This window comes from Chrysemys picta, chromosome 2 (assembly GCF_011386835.1).
Source record: "Chrysemys picta bellii isolate R12L10 chromosome 2, ASM1138683v2, whole genome shotgun sequence".
In the NCBI taxonomy this organism is placed as follows: domain Eukaryota; kingdom Metazoa; phylum Chordata; order Testudines; family Emydidae; genus Chrysemys; species Chrysemys picta.
Window position 1 is genome coordinate 126,737,610 of NC_088792.1, and position 15,694 is coordinate 126,753,303.

The window sequence follows — 15,694 nt, forward strand, 5'->3', positions numbered from 1 at the left end:
CACTCGTCGGTGGCACCGGGCTCAGTGCCGGGGGCGCATTCAGAGGTTGCAGTGGAAGAGCCTGTGCCCATCCCTAAGCCTCCCTCTCTGGCGGTAGTGAGGAGCAGAAGAGCCTTGATCTGGTGCATTCCACCTGCTGCGACCTGGTCCTGATGTGTTAACATGGACTTTTCTATGTTTATCAAGTTCAATGCATAGAGTTTATTGAAGCGGTTCTTGACTCCACACAAGCCAGGGCCTTCCTCCTGGAAGCACGTTTTCAGGCCATGTTGGACCTGATCTCCCATGTAAGGAGCCATCTGCTCACCATGGCCCACACCTGCCTGCGACTGATTGGCCACATGGTTGCATGCACGTATGTGGTCAGCCATGCTTGACTTCATCTATGGCCTCTGCAAGCATGGCTGTCCTCAGTCTATATCTCCAGCAGGCACACCCTGGACCGAGTGGTCATGGTGCTGAACCACATCCTTTTGTCCCTGAATTGGTGGCTGGATCCCAAGTCAGTGCTGCAAGGAGTTCCCTTCGCAACCCCGTGCCCGTCGCTTACCCTGCTTTCAGATGCATCGGATCTGGGCTGTGGAGCCCTCCTGGGTGAGCTCAGCACCCAGAGTTATTAGTTTCAACACAACTTAGCCCTTCTAAGGTGCTGGCCTTCTACATAAATAGAACGAAGCTGTTCCGTAAGTCAATGCCGTTGTTCGTTGCTGTCACAGACAGGATGAAGGTGTGACGGGTTCCGCCCACGGTGCCACTTGGAACTGAGATACCACTGAGCCCGCCTGTCCCATCAGCTGGGGTTCCCCTTACTCTGTGCTGCTGTAATAGTCTCTCAAGCCCCCTTCCAGCACACACACAGGTAGAGAGACACCCAGCTGCAACTATATTCCCACAGATGTTGAGATCAGCTCTGCATGGGAGAGCTCAGCTAAGGAATTGCCCAGCATTCAAGTGCACTCCCCCTCTGGAGAGTAAACCCAAAGTTGTATTGTCTTGCACTGCACAGAGAACTGTACAGCGTAAGCTAATTGAAATTCGCCCTCTCCCTCAAAGCTTTCCCGCTCTTCCCCACACACACACACACACGCACACGCCAGTTATTAATTTCACAAACTGGGTTTAAAACAAAAACAAGTTTATTAAGTACAAGAGGTAGATTGTAAGTCAGGGGTCGACAACCTACGGCACACGTGCCAAACACGGCACACAAGCCGATTTTGAGTGGCACGCTGCTGCCTGCCCGGTGAGAGGGAGAGGAGGGGCAGGAAAGCACCACAATGGGGGAAGAAGTGGGGGAGGGGGGAAGCTTGGCTGCCGCAAGACCAAGCTTCTGTCTCCTGCCCCCCCGGGGGAGAGCGGTGTGGAGGAGGGGCACCAACCCTCAGCCCCACCGCTCTCCACTGCGGGGTCAGGAGGCACAAGCTTGGTACTGCGGCACTTAAGCTTTCCCCCTCCCCCGCTTCTTCCCCCAGCGTGGTGCTTTCCTGCCCCTCCTCCTCTCCTTCACTGTGCCGATCAGCTGATGGCCCTTGCGAGGGGGAGGGGGACGAGTGGCAGCGTGTTCCCTGCTCCGTAGAGGAGGCAGAGAAGAGGTAGGGACGGGGGCTTGGAGAAGGGGGTGGAACAGGGCATATCCCTTCCAGCCCCCTGCCCTGAGCCACTCAGGGCAGGGGGCTGGGAGCACACCCACAAGCCGAGCACCCAAGCCTTCTGCCCTGAACGCCCCCCACACCCAGCCTTCTGCCCTGCACCCCCACACCCACCCCAGCCCTCTGCCCTGACCCCTGAATGCCCCACAACCCCACTGTCCTCTGCCCTGACCCCTGAACCACCCCCAGCCTTCTGCCCTGAACCCCCCCACATCCCTACTGCCCTCTGCCCTGAACCCCCTACACCCCCAGCCTTCTGCCCTGCACCCCCACACACCCCCAGCCTTCTGCCCTGAACCGCCCCACATTCCCCCACACACAGCCTTCTGCCCTGCACCCCCCACACACACCCAGCTCTCTGCCCTGACCCCTGAAAAACCCCCCAGGTCTGGGGTCCCAGGCTGGAAGCGGGCTGGCGGCGTAAGATCAGCATTTTAATTTAATTTTAAATGAAGCTTAAACATTTTGAAAACCTTGTTTACTTTACATACAACAATAGTTTAGTTATATAATATAGACTTAGAGAGAGAGACCTTTTAAACGTTAAAATGTATTACCGGCACGCAAAACCTTAAATTAAAGTGAATAAATGAAGACTTGGCACACCACTTCTGAAAGTTTGCCTACCCCTGTTGTAAGTGATTATAAGGGATAGCCAACAGATCAAAGCAGATTACCATAGTAAATAAACAACTCGCAAACTGAGCTTAACACACTAGATAAGTAGGATTTAAATTAGCAAATTCTCACCCTGAGTGATAAACAGGCTGGCAGGGGCTTATGGCACAAGTTGCCAGGGCTTTCCCAGATTTTCATACATAGGCTAAAGATCCATCACTTCCCACAGTTCAATCTTTGTTCCTCAGGTGCTTCCGGGTGTGGTGGTGTAGGGAGAGTGGGTTGCCCCCATGATGTCATTTTTCCCCTCTTATATCTTCTCCCCACTTGCTGGAAAACTCATTTGCTGTGACCTGGGTCAAACAGTTCCCATTGTGTAGTGCTGTCTCTCAGAGCTTTCTGTGGTACACAGTTCCTGGGGTAACCCTTCTGCTTGCAAGCATTTCCACAAAAAGCCATTAGCATTGTTTGGCCTTTTTAGTGTCATACCTAAAAAGCTGCTTGTGGGTGTTTTCAACCTCACAACATGTTTCAGTAACACATACATAGCCAAACTTCATAACTTCACATACGACCATAGCACATACAATCCAACGAGATATTACTATCTAGCACAGGGGTAGGCAACCTATGGCACATGTGCCCAAGGTGGCATGCAAGCTGATTTTCAGTGGCACTCACACTGCCCGAGTCCTGGCCACCGGTCCAGGGGGCTCTGCATTTTAATTTAATTTTAAATGAAGCTTCTTAAACATTTTAAAAACCTTATTTGCTTTACATAGAACAATAGTTTAGTTATATATTATAGACTTATAGAAAGAGACCTTCTAAAACCATTAAAATGTATTACCGGCATGCGAAACCTTAAATTAGAGTGAATAAATGAAGACTCAGCACCACTTCTGAAAGGTTGCTGACCCCTGATCTAGCAGATCAAGACTTTTAGAATGACACCTCATAAGGCATACTTTGTATAAGGCTGTGATGGGTTTGGACCACCTACCCTCCCCCCATCTGGGATGCCATCTGATGTGCTGGAGTCCCACTGGTTCCACCCATTCCACCAGCCTGGGTTTCCTCACCCTGTCCTAGCTGTACCAGGCCCTCAAGCCTTCTCTAGCGCACACACAGGTAAGGCCTCACCCAGTGGCAGATACAGACTGAAATCACTGTGTGGGAAGATTCAGCTCGGGAATTTACTCAGCACTCATGTGCACACCTCCTTTTGAGTGTAAACCCAAAATAATAATGTCTTGCGCTGCATAGAGAGATCTGCTCTGCACAGCACAAGCTCATAAAAATTTGCCCTCTCAATGTGGAGAGAGAGATGCTTCCTCCCACCCAGCCACCCCCATATGAATTGTACAAACTGGGATTTGTAATAAAAAATAAGTTTATTAACTACCAAATGTAAATGTTAAGTGATTATAAGGGATAGCAAATAAAACAAAACACACAAACTAAGCTTAATACACTCAAGAAACAGGTTACAAAATGTAATTTATCATCCTAAATGTTGTTGTAGGCAGGTTGCAGAGTTTCTGTAGCTTAGAGTTCCAGTTATTTTTCTTTACAGACTGGACCAGCCCCTGCAATTCCCTTCAGGTGTTTTTTAGCAATCTTCCTTCTTGGAGGGGGAGGCAATGGACAAGAGTCCTGATTGACTTCCCAGCCTTAAATAGAATTTACATAGAGCAGGAATCTTTTGTTTCCCAGTCTGAATGGAAAAACACTGAAACCCCAATATGGGGGTCTAGTACAAAGTGACCCTATCGTGTCAAAGCAGCAACCCTAGGAGCTTCTCAGGAAGGCGGGAGATTAGTATCTTCCAAGTCTTACTGTTTTTCCTAATGGCCCATTGATGCTGATTGCCTACTGAGTGGTGGGCATTCCCCCAAGCGCGCACACAGTTATAAGTGTTACATTGTCAATATTCCTAACTTCAGCTACAGAAATGATACATCCATACAAATTGGATAAACACATTCAGTAGATCATAACATTTTCAGTGATATCTCACATACCCATATTGCATAAAATAAATCTTAGTTATGCCATATTCGTATCATAACAATATTTCTATGAAGAATATAGGGTGTAATGTCACAAAGGCCTATCCTAATTACATGACAGTGATGAATATTGGGGTGTCAGGGTGTCACAGTGGGTTGCCCAATGTCTGTCCAGATAATATCGTCGTGGATCACAGCCTGCATCCACTACTGTTATGAGTTGGCAAAGGTGCCCCCACCGGTGATGGTGATGGCTCACATGACTAGGGCGCAGGCGTCATCAGCTGCCTTCCTGGCGCAGTACCATCCACACGTTTGCATCTCATTGTGCGCTTACCCAGCAAGCTCGGGATGACACTGGCTTTGGCAGAGCAGGGATGTAAGCTGCAAGACCGTGAACTCCAAGCCCGCCTCCATTGATACTGCTTGTGAGTCACCTAGAATGGAATCGACATGAGCAAGCACTCAAAGAAAAAACTGTTACCTACCTTTCGTAACTGTTGCTCATGTCCATTCCATTACCTGCCCTTCTGCCCCTCTGTCGGAGTTGTCTGCAAGAAGGAACTGAGAAGGTATAGGGCTGGCAGCACCTGATGTAACGCCACATGAGCGCGACACTCCAGAGGGTGCCACAGCTGGCCCTACCGCTAAGGCAAAAATCTCCGATGGCACACGTGGGCGTGTGCACCTAGAATGGAATGGACATGAGCACCACATCTCACAGAACAACAATTATGAAAGTTAGGTAACAGTTTTTTCATGATGCCAGTGTTTTTCACCAAGTGCGAGTCAAGATTCATTAACAAGCTGGGACACTATTTGCACCAAATGACATTGTCATAAATGGAGTTACTGTCTCCACAGTTATTTTGGGGGACCCCGTGTACCTCCTTTTTCTTTGGCTTATGAAACCACACGGATATCAGAGGCCCTGACAAATGAAAGTATAATTACATTCTCAGCAGGTGTTGAATGTGCTTTTGGCAGATTGAAATCCCGTTAGAGATGTCTACAGAACTGTTTGGATGCCAGTGTCATCAATGCTATCTGCATTACTTGTTTCTTGCTGTGCTCTTCACAATCTTTATGATGCCAGAGGTGAGCTCTCTCCCCCTCCCCCGAATGGAAGCATGGCAGTGATGGACTGCTGAATTGGTAGTCATCCAGAAAGTGCCACCCGGGCAGCAGAAGTTAGGGAAGTCAATCAGTTTCTCTGCCCTCCAAGCAATATACTTAGGAATGACCTGACCGCTTATCAAATGAGAGCAGGGGGGTGATTCATAGTATGGTGTGATTGATTGATGAATGGATTGATGTATCTAATTGTGTATGAGGAATAGTATTTGTATATAAATTGCCAGTTGTCCCTGATCATGTGTTTCCATTTATCATCAGAAATACACATGGTATGATAAACTTCCTTGATAAAATAAAAAGCTTTATTTATAAACATTTTTTTTAGAAAAGTACAAAATTAACCCATTGCCCTGCACGCTAGCTGCCACTACCACACCAAAACCTTAAAAAGCAAGATAAAACAAATGCCAACAGTGAAACATGTACAAGACAGAAACTCCCTAATGTTGCATGTCCCCAGCCTCTCCATTCTCCTTTCCCTTTCTTCCATGTTTGCTGCACACTTGGCACCGGGGGAGAGGGTGAGGGGGTCAATATGGAGCACTGCATGGGCACAGCTCTGCCCAGCTGCTCTTAGGGCCCGATTGCATGGGCCACCCAGCCATGGAGTTGTCCAAGCTGTTCCAGGATGGCATCACAGGGTACTTTGGAGGGGACTCAGGCCCTGGTGCATGTGCAGCAGGAGCCAGTACTCTTGCAGCTATTCGTGATAGCAGCTGCTCAAATAGTTGTTTCTGTTGAGCTCTGTCATCCTCCATTCCTGTTCCAGGAACTGCGAAGCAAGTGCCTGCTCCTGCACTGAAGCTCTGTGCTCAAGCTGTGCAGCCAGGCTGAGCCTTTCCTCTAGCTATAAGTCCCTCTGTCTTTGGTACTGGAGGTGCTTGTTGGCCCTCTCTACAACTTCAACTAAGTTCGTCACGGAACTGCTTCATCTTGGAACAGTCTGTACAAGTACATTGACACAGGCTTCTGCTGCATTGTGGGCAAGCGGTGGAGGTACTGTAGCCTGTAGAGGTTGAGGACAAGACACACAGAGTTATTGTCTCAAATAGCTCAGTGCAGGAGCACAGGAAAAGTCCTTGTGGAATTTCAAGGACATAAAATGATACTTTTCCAAACTGAACTTCAGTATATTGTGAGAGGGATGTGACAGACCACAGAAGCTTCTTGGACACAGTCAGGTTAATTGTAGTGACGGAAGTGCAGACATAAGGGTAAGGATAAAAAAATCCCGACTGCTTTTCCACCTCCATCTCCCAAAAAGTGCAGAACAGCTTGGGTTCGGAGGGGGTGGGGGGGTGGAGAAGTTAGTTGACCATCCCAACAAAAGGTTTCTATATCATTTCAGCCATTCCATAACAGTTCTTTTTGGTGCCTAACTGGCAAAGGGAGATGTTATTCTAAGCTGCTAGTGGGAAACCAACAGTGTGTGCAATCGAAGTATTCAAATGTATGGTGACTAAACAGCACATCTATGAGTGGAGTGGGCTAATCAAATACCAAGGTGGCCCTGGAAAATACACGTGTCGCCAAAATGTGACTACCTAGCTGGAGTTCCTGCTACAAGGAAAGTTTACAGCTATCAGCACCCTGGATTCATTCAGGATTCATGAGGGAATCAATTGGATGCTGTGTTAGCTTCCACATGGCTTACCCTGTTATACTTGCATCCAAACACCCAGCACTCAACTGCCATTCTCCTTACTCCCTCCTTCTGGCACATTTCTGGACAAAATTTCAAACCTCAGTCATGTTTGGGAAAAATTATTTTGTCACCTATGGACTATATTTAATTGAAATGGACTAGATTTGTAACTAGAAAATGTTTCTACCTCTTCTCTCCCCAGTTCTGTTTCCTGGTGCCTCATTACAGTGAGTGGTTATAGAACAGTGTACTTCTGGGGATGGCAATATAAAGTTATAATTTTTATGAAACAGAAATCTCTAGCCAAAATGTGCCCCTTTCCAATAAAAATTCACTTTTAAAGGCTTTTTTTACTGTTTGCATTTCCTGGTCGCCATTTTGAACTCCACATGGTGTGAGGAGGGAGGGGGTGGAGGATGTTGAGGTGCTGGCATACAGTTGCCATTAGTGGATATATGCTGCTAGTCAGGGCTTGTAATACCATTTGCATTGGTTCATAGAGGGGAAATGTATATTAATAAATATTCAAATGGAGCCAGAAACTTACCAGGCTCGGGGATGGCTTCTGTCCCTTCCATTTCTGGTTCTGTGGCGAGCTGTTTCTCTGAGGGGGAGAGTGTCAGAAAGTACGATCCCAGGATATACGGCAGTTGCTCTTGCAGCAAAGCCTTCTCTGGGACCAGTGTCCGCAGCACCACTTTGCTGGTCTTATTTGGCACCTGCTGCTGGCTCCCATCAGTCGCCATGCTGTATTCTGGGGCCAGCAGCTTGCCATCCCAGCTGACCAGGTCATCGTGCATCACCGTTCTTCGTTGTTTGCTAATATGCACAGTCATCCCCTGGTACTCTTACTAAAATCCACTGTTTTGCTGGCCTTGCGCCAGAGATTAACTGAAATCTGGCTGTGCTTCGGTGGCCGAGGACTTTTTCTGGTCAGTCTCCATTCCAAATTGCAGAAGGTGGTGTGCTTGCAGCTCATCAGTCAATGAAAACTGCTGCACTACAACAAGGGAAGGATTCCTTCTGTTTCCCTGGAGTCAATTGGTGATTTATGGGATAGAGGAGACAAAGGAAGTTGGCCCATGTGACTGTGGGATACTCATTGTGGGTTCCAAGGACCTGAGTCTGGGGGAGAGAGAGGGCCTGCATCTGCACTGCAAAGCAATAGTGTTTAAACCCTCCACCCCTGCAGTGTCCTAGGATTGTAGGTCCAAGCCCAAGTCAGAGATTTGTGTGTAGATGGAAGTGGAGTTTGTCCTCAAGCCTGAGTCTGAGCCTGGGCTTACATTGCAGTGTAGATATATCCACAATGACCTTGGCTTTGATCATTCAGATCATCTTAATTGTGGTGACAACAGATGACAACTGAAGTAAGAGGAAAGATGCTAGAATATTAGTGGCAGAAGTATTGGAACAAAACTGGTGTATTGCAGCATAAAGACTTCTCAGATTCTCATTCCGTAGTTACGTGGGGAGGTCAAGAAAAGGGTTTTTGCTTCCATAGCATCCACAAAGCCTTGATCATATTTATTCTGGATTGTGGACAGTTTCATAAATTCTAGCTTCAAGAATATTTGTTGGGAGGAAATTGTCAGTTTTGTCAAGGAAAATTGTTCAGATTCAGCCTAAACTTTCATCATCCATGGAAATAGTATTGTCATGGCAGAAGTCTCCAGCTAGCACAGTTAGTTACACTCAAATTGTTTATCTTAAAGTGATTGAACACTGTTCAGTGTTTAAAGAGATTCTTGTATTTTTGTTGTTTTTTCCCCAAAGTTATGGCAAACAGTCAGAGTTGGCTCTCTGCCTTAATCTCTTAACTAAAATATGTTCTTGGGGCCAAATTGCTCCTATAGGTATATTAAGTATTTTGGCTGAAATTCCTGAAAGAGGATTGCCTGCTTATTTTGACTGACAACCTCTGTTCAGACTGGTGTATACAGTGGAAAAATAAACAAGTTATGTTAAAAGAACAGGAGTACTTGTGGCACCTTAGAGACTAACAAATTTATTAGAGCATAACCTTTCGTGGGCTACTGCCCACTTCTTCGGATGCATATAGAGTGGAACATATATTGAGGAGATATATATACACACATACAGAGAGCATGAACAGGTGGGAGTTGTCTTACCAATTCTGAGAGGCCAAGTAAGTAAGAGAAAAAAATTTTTTTGAAGTGATAATCAAGCTAGCCCAGTACAGACAGTTTGATAAGAAGTGTGAGAATACTTACAAGGGGAGATAGATTCAATGTTCGTAATGGCTCAGCCATTCCCAGTCCTTATTCAATCCTGAGTTGATTATATCTAGTTTGCATATCAATTCCAGCTCAGCAGTCTCTCGTCGGAGTCTATTTTTGAAGTTTTTCTGTTGTAAGATAGCCACCCGCAGGTCTGTCATTGAATGGCCAGACAGGTTAAAGTGTTCTCCCACTGGTTTTTGAGTATTAGGATTCCTGATGTCAGATTTGTGTCCATTAATTCTTTTGCGTAGAGACTGTCCGGTTTGGCCAATGTACATGGCAGAGGGGCATTGCTGGCACATGATGGCATATATCACATTGGTAGATGTGCAGGTGAACGAGCCCCTGATGGTATGGCTGATGTGATTAGGTCCTATGATGATGTCACTTGAATAGATATGTGGCATCGGGCTTTGTTACAAGGATAGGTTCCTGGGTCAGTGTTTTTGTTCAGTGATGTGTGGTTGCTGGTGAGTAGCGCGGCAGCGCTGTGAATCCGCAAGTGTAGCCAAGGCCTAAGGTGCCACAAGTACTCCTGTTCTTTTTGCGGATACAGACTAACACAGCTGCTACTCTGAAACCTGAAGTTATGTTAAGAATGTACCTAGACTCTTCATCGATTTATCCTTCAATGGGAAGTCAACCTATAATGTTTCTATGTGTTTTGTTCAGCAGAGCGATGAAAATACATTATATTGGGGTGATAAATAATATGTCTTCATTGAAGTTTCAGCCATTGCCTCTCTGAGGTTCTAGGTATTTGGGACATTTGGGGTGGAAAGAGGTATTTCAAATTGCTGAGAGCTAAGTAATTATCTCCAAAATTACTAAAAATATCTAGAGAAACAAGAAGTGGTAGGCTATCTCTTCCTAATTATTTCTCTTTCTGCCAATTCAGGGATGTGACTCCCACTCTTCTAGTCACAAGGGTTCTTTTATATACTTCAGAGACATCACCACTAAATCCTAGCAAAATCATCAACCATCAAATCTCTTGCATTATTAAAGGACAACATAAAACCGAATACAAATGATAAATGATTACTTCTGTTACTGTCTCTTCTGAGTGCACCTCTTTGGAAAGTTTTTAACAAATATTATATTTTTTTGTAAGTTAAGACCAAAGTATTACTTTCCAAATTGAGTCCAGTCTTAGTATATCATAGATATACTAAAACTGTTTATAGATGAGCAAAATAATTTTAGGGGCAGGTAAGTCCAGTTTGGTTTATTAAGGATAATGGTTTGTGAATGTTCAATGTAAGTAATCTTAACTTAATCCTCTGAAATCAAAGGAAGTATTTAAATCATTTTTTAAAAAAGAAGCCATTTAAGGAGTTGTCTTAATAAGGCCAATTAGTGATTATTAAGAATCTTAAATCCAAATTAAATCCCATTATATTTTTGTTTACCAATATTCAGCCCGTTTCCTTTCCAAGAATACATGGTCTAATGAAGTGGTGATTAATAGGAGAAGCTGCTAATATGTTACAATAAAATTTCAATATTCCAATAAAATCATTTCACAAGGTTTTTTAATCTTGGCAGTTCTCTAGCTATTTTCATATTGTACTGAAGTCTTAATGAAAGGTTTCAGAGTAGCAGCCGTGTTAGTCTGTATCCGCAAAAAGAAGAACAGGAGGACTTGTGGCACCTTAGAGACTAACAAATTTATTAGAGCATAAGCTTTCGTGGACTACAGCCCACTTCTTTGGATGCATATAGAATGGAACATATATTGAGGAGATATATATACACACATACAGAGAGCATAAACAGGTGGGAGTTGTCTTACCACCTCTGAGAGGCCAATTAATTAAGAGAAAAAAAACTTTTGAAGTGATAATCAATCTAGCCCAGCACAGACAGACAGTTAGATAACAAGTGTGAGAATACTTACAAGGGGAGATAGATTCAATGTTTGTAATCTATCTCCCCTTGTAAGTATTCTCACACTTGTTATCTAACTGTCTGTCTGTGCTGGGCTAGCTTGATTATCACTTCAAAAGTTTTTTTTTCTCTTAATTAATTGGCCTCTCAGAGGTGGTAAGACAACTCCCACCTGTTTATGCTCTCTGTATGTGTGTGTATATATATCTCCTCAATATATGTTCCATTCTATATGCATCCGAAGAAGTGGGCTGTAGTCCACGAAAGCTTATGCTCTAATAAATTTGTTAGTCTCTAAGGTGCCACAAGTCCTCCTGTTCTTCTTTTTTTGAAGTCTTAATGATGTCAACTGGGCTAGAAGGTTGCTTTTTGCTACTGTTGTGTGGCTGCTGTTTGCCTTTTTAGCTATCTGTAGCAGTTTGCTCTCAAAGATAAACAGGATGAGTTGTGTTGAGTTCTGTTGAAGTTGAGTAGGTAGTAGACAAGAGTGTGCTGCTTCAGGATCACACCAGAGTTTTTGTACTCTTTTCCTTTCTACTTTCATGAATTCATAGGAAAACACACTTCTCTCGATCTTGTCTAGATTTAAAATTGGATGCTCTCATCCTTTGGTTCAGTGCTGTTGGAGGTTAGCTTTCTTGACATCTTTGTCTTGTGAATATGCGGTCTACTTAATAAATATGCAACACTTCTAATTGCCTTTGTTTTTTTGTGGGAAAGTGTCTGATAATATTTGAAGAGTTTAAAGTCTCTTCCATTTTCTGAGAGAGTTCTTAATTTCATCAGGGTTCAACAGGAATTGACATTCTGATTTCAAAAAATACATACTTTTATTTTCTGTATAAAACGTCTTAGTTCTTAAAGTAGTCCTTTAAAATTAAATAAGTCTTAGAGTGTTCATACAGGAATAGTTATTCAAGATTGAGAAAGGACAACTTCTTTGAAGAGGTGATTCTTGTTCTTCTGAGTTGTATGTGGAGTTGCTCAAGCTGCTAAATAATTTCTAGTTAATGTAAAGATTTCATACTTAAATTGCTGCTTCTATTAGTGATCAGTTTAGCAAAGTCATTAAATTCTATTTTGATACATAAAGCATTTTACCATTGGTTGTATGAAGGAAACTGCACAGATGGTGGATTACTTGGCCTGACTGCCACACCCATGCTGCAGCACACAATAATCCCAAATACACATTTTCCCTCACTGCAGCACACACTCCTCATCTGCCCCCTGCACAGGTCCACACAACTTTCCCAGCACAACACAATCAGCGCATATAATAACCAGAAACATCACTCGGAAGCTGAAAATGTCTGTGTAGTATGAAGTGATGGAAACAGCCACAAGCACGGTTTAGTGCTTTTTGTTTAGAATTGTGGCACCTTAGAGACTAACAAATTTATTAGAGCATAAGCTTTCGTGGACTACAGCCCACTTCTTCGGATGCATCCGAAGAAGTGGGCTGTAGTCCACGAAAGCTTATGCTCTAATAAATTTGTTAGTCTCTAAGGTGCCACAAGTCCTCCTGTTCTTCTTTTTGCGGATACAGACTAACACGGCTGCTACTCTGAAACCTTTGTTTAGAATAACACCAGGTTCAATCATTGGGATTTGTAGTCAAATATCATGCAGTTTTTTTAGCTCTCAGCCATTTTTTATTTTAGTGAAAAGCCATTACGACAACATGGGTTTTCAACTACAAGTTGGTGCTATAAAAACCCACTCAAGTGGTAATACCTGTCCTAATTTTTTTAATACTAAGCATTATTAATTCAGCCCATTAGTGCATTTGAAGTTTTAGCCTTGTCTTCATGAGGAAAGTATTTTTTTATCTGAGTTAGCCAACACATGGTAAAATGTTAGGCTTCATCTAAACTTAAAAGTTATTTCAACATAGCTGTGTCAGTCAGGAGTGTGAATATAATGTACTGACCAACATAGCCATGCTGGCCAAACCCCCAGTGTTGATTCAGCTATGTCAATGAAAGAGTGCTTCTGTTGATGTAGATAACATCATTCAAGGAGGTGGAGGTGTAATACCAATAGAAATAACTTCTTCTATGAGCTGAATCTACAGTAGAACCCACAGAAAGTTGTTGAGGCTGAAAAATTACCAAGATTCATAAAGGGATTGGACACTTACATGGCTAACAAGAATATCCGGAGTTATACTAGATAATGCTTAACAAATTTTGGAAGGTATATTCAATCTCATGATTCAGGAGATAAGTTGGGCTGTTATTATTATAATATTATTATTATAATCGCAGTTAACTCATGCAATTAACTCAAATCGAGATAAAAAAATCACAATTGCACTTTTAATTGCACTGTTAAACAACTGAAATTTATTAAATATTTTTGATTTTCTATGTTTTCATATATATTGTATTCTGTGTTTTAAATTAAATCAACGTGTATATTTTTATTACAAATATTTGCACTGTAAAAATAATAAAAGAAATAGTATTTTTCAATTCACCTCATACAAGTACTGTAGTGCAACTCACAAATGTAGATTTTTTTTTTTTTTGGTATACTATAGAATCATAGAGCATCAAGATTGAAAGGGATCTCAGGAGGTCATCTAGTCCAACCCCCTGCTCAAAGCAGGACCAATCCTCAGACAGATTTTTGCCCCGATCCCTAAATGGCCCCCTCAAGGATTGAACTCACAACCCTGGGTTTGCAGGCCAATGCTCAAAGCACTGAGCTAACCCTCACCCTGTTACATATCTGCACTCAAAAACAAAACAATGTAAAACTTCAGAGCCTGCAAGTCCACTCAGTCCTACTTCTTGTTCAGCCAATCACTAAGACAAATAAGTTTTTTGTTTACATTTACAGGAGATAATGCTGCCAGCTTCTTATTTACAATGTCATCAGAAAGTGAGAACAGGCATTTGCATGGCACTTTTGTAGATGGCATTGCAAGGCATTTAGGTGCCAGATATGCTAAACATTCGTATGCCCCTTCATGCTTTGGCCATCATTCCAGAGGACATGCTTCCATGCTGATGACGCTCATTAAAAAAATAACATGTTAATTAAATTTGTGACTGAACTCCTTGGGGGAGAATTGTACGTCCCCTCCTCTTTTACCCGCATTCTGTCATATATTTCATGTTTAGCAGTCTCGAATGATGACCCAGCACATGATGATGTTCATTTTAAGAACACTTCCACTGTAGGTTTTACAAAACTCAAAGAAGGTACCAATGTGAGATTTCTAAAGTTAGCTGCGGCACTCGACCCAAGGTTTAAGAATCTGAAGTGCCTTCCGAAATCTGAGAGGGACAGGATGTGGCGCATGCTTTCAAAAGTCTTAAAAGAACAACATTCTGATGCAGAAATTACAGAACCTGAACCACCAAAAAAGAAAATCAACCTTCTGCTGGTGGCATCTGACTCGGATAATGAAAATGAACATGTCGGTCTGCACTGCTTTGGATTGTTATTGAGCAGAACCCATCATCAGCATGGACTCATGTCTCCTGGAATGGTGGTTGAAGCATGAAGGGACATATAAATCTTTAGCACATCTGGCACGTAAATATCTTGCGATGCCAGCTACAACAGTGCCATGAGAATGCCTGTTCTCACTTTTAGGTGACGTAAACAAGAAGCGTTATCAGCATTATCTCCTGCAAATGTAAACAAACTTGTAAGAGTGATTGGTTGAACAAGAGGTAAGACTGAGTGGACTTAGTTTTATTTTTGAATGCCTTTTTTTTACATAACTCTACATTTGTAAGTTCAACTTTCATGATAAAGAGATTGCACTACAGTACTTGTATTAGGTGAAATGAAAAATATTTCTTTTGTTTTTTTACAGTGCAAATACTTGTAATCAAAAATAAATGTAAAATGAGCACTGTACACTTTGTATTCTGTTTTGTAATTGAAATCAATATATTTGAAAATGTAGAAAACATCCAAAAATATTTAAATGGTATTCTATTATTGTTTAACAGTGCGATTAATTACGATTAATTTTTTTAATCGCTTGACAGCCCTAGAGATAAGACAGTCTCTAACTAGTAGAGATCAGAATGAGATGGTTTAGGAGAGCACGTTATCCCACTTTTACAAAGTTTTTACATTTTCCTCTCAAGCAGCTGGTATTGGATACTGTCAGAGATAAGATACTGGAGTAGATTGGCTTCAGGGCTGATCCACTATGGCAGTTCCTGTGTTTGTAATGTAAGGCTTTGGAACTCTGCAAGATTCTCAGCCCTCTTTAGTTCTTGCAGTACTGAAGAATTCATGAGCTCTGCAAGTTTCTTAGCTCCGCACATGAGCTACTGTCCTGCAGAATTCACAAGATGCATGGAGTCCCTGGCTCCCTTTGTCTTCCTGTAAGATGAAGCTTTGTAGTTCTGTCAGTCCATGGATTCCCTAGTTAGTTCTTCCTTGCAATGTTTTGTGGAACTTGGGTCTTAACAACAGGGTTCACATCTCTTAGCTTTTCCTTTCTGCATCTAGACTATCTCTCTTTTT

At 42.9% G+C, this 15,694-nt stretch overlaps 1 protein-coding gene across 2 annotated transcripts in view; it reads left to right on the forward strand.

Annotated features, from left to right (window-relative positions):
- CLPTM1L (CLPTM1 like) overlaps positions 1-15,694 on the forward strand; it is a 91,839-nt gene that overhangs the window by 28,576 nt on the left and 47,569 nt on the right. The gene's annotated exons all lie outside the window — the stretch shown is intronic.